We start from the raw sequence: 6,000 nt of genomic DNA on the forward strand, positions 1-6,000 counted from the left end.
GAGACATACTTCACAAAACTGTTGTTAACATATATAAAATAGTCTAGAATTGATTAACAATAAAATGTATTATAAAATATATATACTTACAATTTATTCTAAAACTTCCAGTTTGAATTTTTTACATAAATAATTATATAATATATTAATCACGCCTTAATATTAGGCATATGATTTTTTAGAGTATTAAGTATATCTATTGGATAGGCATATGAATTTTAGCATCTAGTGAGGAATAATCACACAAGGTAGAATGAATGTTTATGGGAACAATCTCATGAAATAACATATTCATGCGAGGTATAGTGATCATATCTCCTAAGGTTGTCATAATAAGGAGAAAATATACTTTAAAATTGATCATTAGCTGCTATCTAAAGAACTAAAGCATTTACTGTGCTACAATTACTTTTCAATTATGTAATAACTTAGAATTCAATGTCTTTAAAATTGTGAAACTGGAAGGTATACTTAGCTTTTAGTTGTTTTGTAAAATTTTGTATCTACCATAGAAAGCATTTTTAAGAATAATGTTAACTATTTTGTTGGTAGAATATATATATATATATATATATATATATATATATATATAAGTGAAAAAAGTAGTGTTTTGGTCATAATGGTCGACTTTTTACTAAGATTATTTGTATTTTAGGTAAGTGATGGAAGTGGTATTTTGACCACAATGATCAACTTATCCATTAAGAAAATGTATCTAGGAGTGTAAAAAAAGTGACGCATAACCACAAGGAGTGGCTTTTTTTATAGAAGAATTTATATTTTTTGAGAATGGCGGAAGTGATGCTTTGACCGTTATAGTCTTCTCCTCCATTAGATGTAATTGCACGCAAGAGAGTGACAAAACTGGCACTTTGACCACAATGATCAACTTCTTTACCAAGATAACTTGTATTTTGGGAGAGTAATAGAAGTGATGTTTTAACCATAATGGTTAACTTCTCCACTTTTATTTTAAGAGAGTGATGGGAGTGATGCATGTATCAAAATGATCGACTTCTCTACTAAAAGAAGTTGTAATCGAGAAAGTAACAAAAATGGTGCCTTGACCAAAACGATCAACTTCTCCACTAAATGAATTTGTATTTGGAAAAGTAATGAAAGTGGCACTTTGACCACAATAGTCGACTTCCCATTAAACATACTTATGTAGAATAATTAGTTGAATTGGCCAAGCATGAAAATTCAGAACATCAAGTTGACATTTCAAGCTTGTAAGTATGTACTTAGATATCAATAAAAAAATTTCAAACACATGTAAAACCATAAATAAGGTCTGTTAAATTGAAATACACACCTTTTAAACATTACGTAGTTGCTTATCATTTTTCTGTGGTAATTTTTTCTTAAAGTATTAAAATCATGTGTAGGATGTCCAAAAATCCTATGGAAATTACAATACACAGAGCTAGATTTTTCTCCATTAGTAGGTTGGAATGCAACACTAGTTAGACAAACACTACCTTCATTCACCCATTCAAAAGTTCAAGTACTTTTTCCGTAAAGCGTGAGAATGATGGTGGAAACTAAGTTTAGGTTTCTTAAATAAATTTTCTCAATTTGAAGCAAATAATCCTCCTTCTTTATGATGAAACTGATGTTCATCACTTATTTCCCATGATAGTATTACAAGTTCTTCTCGTAGCCTTTACCAAGCTAGAAAAAGAAGGTAGTGAGTAATTTTGCAAGGAAAGTTGGAATTCATCAAACATACCTTGGATGTATATTTTAACTAATTGCTTTTCATCATGATTTGCTTGCACATGTAAAACTTTCACTCTAAAACATTGAATGTAATCCATGACATCCTCCTTTGGTCTCTAATATTCTCTACCTAAGTTAACAAGACTAACCATGAACAAGTAAATAAAATAAAATTGAAAATACTGAACATGCAAAATTTAACATGGAAAAATTTCTCAAAAGAGGATAAAAAAACTAGGAGCAAAAGGAGATTTCACTATAATAAAGGAAAGTATAAATGATGGAGAGAATTAAGGAAAACCCAAAGCTCCACAAGAAAAATCCTTTAGAACAAAGAACAAAATTCTCCAAATCTAAATATTTATGTTGTGTAAAACATAGAGCAACTAAGGCCTATTTATAGGCTGGAATTCGTAGCATATATGACTACAATAACCCTTGATTAATCAGAGTGGGAAACTAGAAATAGAGTTTATCTGGGAAAAGAAAAGCCGAAAAACTTGAACTGCACGTTGTCACGTGGCATCATGACATCGGGACAAAAAGGATCGCGTTGTCGGGACGAGGGATTTCTTCTCGTCGTGATGATGACTACTTGTCGGGATGAAGACCACTTTCTCATTGCGACTTCACACACTGTTTTGTCCAAAATGCGAGGCATATCTCCATAGTTTATGTCACTATATGTTTGGCACCAAATTTACCTAAAAAAGATTTGGTAGGAAATGTTTTTGTGACATTTCTAAAAAATTTAGACGATTTCCCATCGTCACCAATTGGAATTCTTATTTGTGAAAAATTATTATTTATTTTCAAATTGTTTATTTTTGTATCACTATTATTAATAGGTTTTGGTAATGACATTTTGATTTATCATATTTGTAATACATAAAAGGTGACATATATTTTTTTAGGAAAAAAGTTTAACATAATAAACATGTTGATTTGTCACTTTTATTTTTTATTTTATATTTGGTTGACAATTTTAAGAATCATAATAGAAAATTTTTACTTGATGTTTGGTTCGTAAATAGTTTTTAAATAACACTTTTGGTTTGTCACTACTATAAAGCAAATATAATGACACATTCTTAAATCACTAAAAGTTTAACTTTATACAACATTATGAGTAACATCATAATATTTTATATAAATAAATATAATAATATTTTATATAAATAAATAATGTTATTTATTCATCATGTATTTTATTAAGTAATGATGAATTTATTAAGTGGCACTTAAATTAGTGTCACAAAATATATATTAAACGTGATGAAAATAAATAATTATCACGTTTAATGATTAATGGTATATTTTATAAGAAACTTTTTAATAAAGAAATCATAGTTTTACATCATTATATGTTTGGCGCTAAAAATTACCGCTAAAAACTTTTGGTGGGAAATGTTTTTGTGACATTCTAAAAATTGTGACAATTTTTCATCACCATTACCATAAACTCTTATTAAACGTGATTATTCTTGTTGATGTAATTTCTTTTAATTTAGCAACTGTATTTTTTTTCTAGTTTGATAATTTATCAACTAGATCTTAATTAAAACCAACTTTTCTTACCTTTTTTAGACTCTTAACCTAAGCCCCATTACAACCGTTTAAAGACCTTTTGATTGGTGTATCATCTCATTTTATAATGGTTGAGATTTGATTTTTAAGCAAGCATATGGTAATAACATTTCTCGTTCGACTGTTGAGTGCACAATATTTGAAACACTTTGAGTGCTTTGAGTGATCTTGAGTGAGGGTGTTAATTCTTGTTGATTTTGAAGTTAAGGTAATTATTTAAATAAGGGAAGACACCTATGTCTTTGTGCTTTAGAAATTTCAGCTTGGTTGCCTTGATTCTTTAGTGTCCTTTTGGTTGAATTTTCAATGCATGATTGTTTGCAAATTATCTTGAAACATTAGTGATGAAAATGAGGGAAGTCGACTTGATTGTGGGTTGAGGATTTTGCTTGAGGACAAGTAAATGCTTAAGTGTGGGGATATTTGATAGGTGCTAAAAGTAACATGTTTTAGCTTCATTCTTAATGTGTTTTTGGATGATTATTCGATTTAAAATGGTGAAATTTATGCTTCTATTCCTTTAAATTCATATTTCTATACTTAGGAGAGCATTTGGGAGAAAAAAAGTTAAAAACGTGCGAAAATCGAATCAGAGCAAGTTTCAAGGGACACACGACCACGTGCTAGATTGTGTCAAAATCCCAAATTGCACTCCAAACACTCGAAAAAGTGCTTTTTAAGGTTTTTCAGGCATTCTAAGACCTATAGATGACAAAAAATAAAAAGATATGAGAGAGCTGTCATAGAATACTCAAGAAAACATCTCAAAAAACATCATTGAAGCCGATTATTAAGCAAATTTCCATCAATATTGAAGATCTCCTTTTGATTTCTTTTAAATTTTTTATGAGTTTCTTTGTTTCTTATGGTTATACTGTCTTTGAGATGTTTTTATTTGCTATCATGAACTAATTTTCCAAATACCTAAGAAGATGAACCCTAGGATGGATTCTGTTATTTGAATTCTATTTTGATGCATTAAATACTTGGATCTTTTTCTCAATTATGTGTGCTTAATTCTTGGTTTGATATTTCTAGATTATTAATCCATGTTTTATGTAGTTAAATCAAAGGAGGACTAGACCCTGTTTAAGAGTAGATCTAGCGTAATTGAGTGGAGTTGCATGCAATCCTATAAATAGGACGAATAAATCAACTAGATTAGAGGCAAATCTAATAGGGGAATCCATAGATCGAGTTTATGCAATAATAGAGGTTTTAATTATAATGAAATTTCTATTAATTAACCTAGAGTTTTTTACTCTTAGTCTTGAAGGGAGATATTAACATAATTTAGGGATTTTTACGGATCATGATACTAAGTGAAGAAATTGCGTAATTTAGATTTATAATAACAGATGAAATATAGGTGAATTCTTTCCTTGGAATTGTTTTGGTTCTTGGTTGTTAATTGATTATTTTCTTGATTTGTTCTCTATCGTGTTTTGTAGTTAATTAATTTAGTTAATCTTATTTTTAATCAATCACTCCAATTTATTGGTTAAATAATAGAAAGAAAATAATTGCTAGTAATTTTAGTCATTGTGGGAACGATATCTTTGGTCACTGTAGTTATACTATTAATTCATAGGTGTACTTGCCTTTGTCAGATTTTCAGTTGGTTTACGATTGCATCATGTTTTTGGTGCCTTTACCTGTGACTAAAATTTTATGAAAACTTTATTTCTATTAATTTAACCATTTTTATTTTTACTTTAATATTTTTGTTTTTAATTTAATTTTTACATTCTAATTTTTCGTTTGTTTGCTTCTGGCAGGTTCTTTTGGTTTATGACTAGATGAAACCTGTTGGATCCATTACTTTTTGACAATGAGATTGAAAAGACTACTTGCAGAAATCGTAGAGAGGTTAAAGAAGCAAGGTGAGGTCAACAAAATATAGTAGATGATTAAGAAGAAATGGATATTTTTGGGGAGATGGGTGATAATCAAAATAATCAGCTACCTCCTGCAGATCTTGCTCCTCATATTATGTATGATTATGCTAAACCTACTCTGATTGGGGCTGAATCGAGTATTGCGAGACCGACTATTGTTGCAAATGATTTCGAGCTAAAGCTGAACACAATTCGGATGGTACAACAATATGTTCAATTAATGGTTTGCAAGATGAAGATTTGAATACTCATTTTGACTAACTTTCTGGAGATTTGCAACACATTTAAGACCAATGATGCTACTGATGACGCCATACGCTTACTGTTGTTCCTATTATCTTTGATGAGCAAGGTAAAACAGTGGTCGAATTTATTGCCACAAGGTTCTATCACGACTTGGAATTAGATGACCGAGAAGCTTCTGTTGAAGTACTTCCCACCAGCTAAAATGGCTAAGTTGAGGGACAACATCTCTTCTTTTTCTCAAATTGATTTAGAGACTTATATGATGTATGGGAGAGATTTAAGGATTTGTTGAGAATGTGTCCTCATCATGGGTTAAGTTTGTGATTGCAATTTCAAACCTTCTACAATGGTTTTAATCCTTGACTAGATAACTAATTGATGCAGCAGCTGGTTGAACACTGAATAATAAAATAACTGAAGAGTTTACTGAGGAGATGACACTAAATAACTATCAATGACAAGTCATGAGAACGCAATTGATTAAATCAGCTAGTGTTTTTAATATTGATGTATTTTCTATGTTAGCAACTCAGGTTGAAGTTATAGG

General features: G+C 29.9%; 1 non-coding gene across 1 annotated transcript; it reads right to left on the bottom strand.

The window, feature by feature from the left end:
• Window positions 1-5,661: 5,661 nt before the first annotated feature.
• Window positions 5,662-5,767, bottom strand: LOC128287329 (small nucleolar RNA R71). The gene has a single exon (XR_008278029.1). It is a non-coding gene; the product is annotated as a small nucleolar RNA R71 (small nucleolar RNA).
• Between the last annotated feature and the right edge of the window lie 233 nt (window positions 5,768-6,000).

Source organism: Gossypium arboreum, chromosome 13 (assembly GCF_025698485.1).
Source record: "Gossypium arboreum isolate Shixiya-1 chromosome 13, ASM2569848v2, whole genome shotgun sequence".
NCBI lineage: Eukaryota > Viridiplantae > Streptophyta > Magnoliopsida > Malvales > Malvaceae > Gossypium > Gossypium arboreum.